This window comes from Echinops telfairi, unplaced genomic scaffold (assembly GCF_000313985.2).
Source record: "Echinops telfairi isolate 266 unplaced genomic scaffold, ASM31398v2 ScPeMD7_10;HRSCAF=50, whole genome shotgun sequence".
In the NCBI taxonomy this organism is placed as follows: domain Eukaryota; kingdom Metazoa; phylum Chordata; class Mammalia; order Afrosoricida; family Tenrecidae; genus Echinops; species Echinops telfairi.
In genome coordinates this window covers 11,263,331-11,265,278 of record NW_022103907.1, presented here as the reverse complement: position 1 = coordinate 11,265,278, position 1,948 = coordinate 11,263,331, and positions in this window count along the sequence as shown.

The following is a 1,948-nucleotide window of genomic DNA, read 5'->3' as shown; positions in this document are numbered from 1 at the left end:
TTTTGCTTTTCTGACAGGTTTCCTTCTTACACTCTGGTTTTCACACATTTTAACATATATACTACATTCTAGTTGTGAGTTGTTACTGCTGTTGTGAAGCTGGTGTCCACTCATAGCACTGTATGTACCAGATATCAAAACACTGCCCTGAGCTATGCCATTCTCCCAACTGTCCTTCTGTTTGAGTTCATTGTCACAGTCACTGTGTCAATGTATCTCCTGAACAATCTTTCTCGTTTCCATTGACTTTCTTCTTTCCCAAGCATGTTGTCCTTCTCCAGGGACTGGTGTCTCCTGATAAAGTCCAAAGTTCATGAGAGGAAGGTAATCATGCTCTATCCTCTGACTCTCTAATACTGTTATCGTAACGTGCTTGCCATGTATATCATTATGTTGCCTAACTTTGCATTGGTTGATCTCCTGTCTCTACAGATATAAATTCCAGGCGGCTTAGCACATTGTATTATTATCAGCTCTCTCACAGCATGAGCCATATTGCTTAATGCATATCTACCTTTCATCTCCTTTGTTTTCTGGGACACACCCAGAGTTTTCAATCTTTGCCATCCTAGGAGGAATCAGTGGACTTGGGAATCAACCTCTTCTGAAACAATGCTTATGACATTTACTTATTGGTACGACGATTCTAGGAAGGAGCCCTGGTGGCACAGTGGTTAAGCACTCACCCGCTAACTGAAAGGCCAAATTGACCAGCTGCTCTGTGAGAGAGAGATATGGCACAAAGATTGTGCGCGTCCATAAAGATGCACAGCGTTGGAAACCCCATGGGCGGTTCCACTCTGCCCTCAATGGTTGCTCAGAGCTGGAATTGAGTCAGCAAGAGGTCTCATCTGTGTTTTTGTTTTCCATGACTGTGGGAGTTGCCTTTCTTTTGGTACGCCTGCAGTCTTACCGTGTGCCTACCCCATCATGTGTATAATAAACCGTCTGTTTGAGGTTGTTGGTTTATTTCTGTTTTTATTTTGCGAAACAGAGCCAACTTGCTCGTGATCCTCTGTGTAAAGGGGAATTAGTCATGGTTACTGAAAAGAGAAAAACATCTACTGTCAGTGTATTGAGGTTGCTTCTCACTAAACATCTGCACACCCACGAGGCTGAATTTGTAAATACTGACTGTAACTTATGGTAAAAAGGTTGGTAGCCTAAGCTACACTGCTGCCAGAATATGCCTTCCCCCATATGCCAAGCAAGAGTTCGGGCCTTGTGACTGGCGACATGCTCTCTGCCTAAGTCAACCTCAGAGCAAATGTAAAACTGTAAGTGTACTTAAGTACAGTAGCATAGAAGAACAACAATCTATAAACAACAAAAGTAGAGAGAAGGAAGAAAATAAAACAAAGAAGGAAAAAAATAAGAAACTTGGAGGGAAAAAAGGTAGCAGAACTAATAACAAAGTTATTAGTTATTCAAGTTATAAAGTTATTCGATTTCCAATTTTGTCTAATATCTACTATGTGAGTTAGGCAAAACATCAACCTAACCAGTGCAAAACCTCCTTCCTTAAAGAGAGAGCCTGGGCCACTCGGACTAGTTTGCTGATAGGTTTTCAGTGTGCACAGGCCTCTTTCTGCCCACAAGGATGGGCCATATCACACCCACAGTCCCCACCACAGTTCAGGGACCTGTGACAGCCTTGTACATGCAAGTGCATGGCCACCCAGGGACAACCAGGACAGTGCTAGGCTTCTCACCAAGGTCACCACACAGGGGTCAGTTTCTTGCTCTCCCTTTGTCTTCTGACTGGGCCCCAGTACACAGTCTCATTTTCATGTTTATTTCACCTCGATTCAGAACTTGACACTTGTAGTTCCAGGAAGAAATCCACAAACACGAAACCAAGGAGAGCAGCATCACCTTGACTGTGGACTTACAGAAGAGTCGGGGAACAAGGCAGGCTCCGCCATAGATCTCACAATAGTTTCTTCCT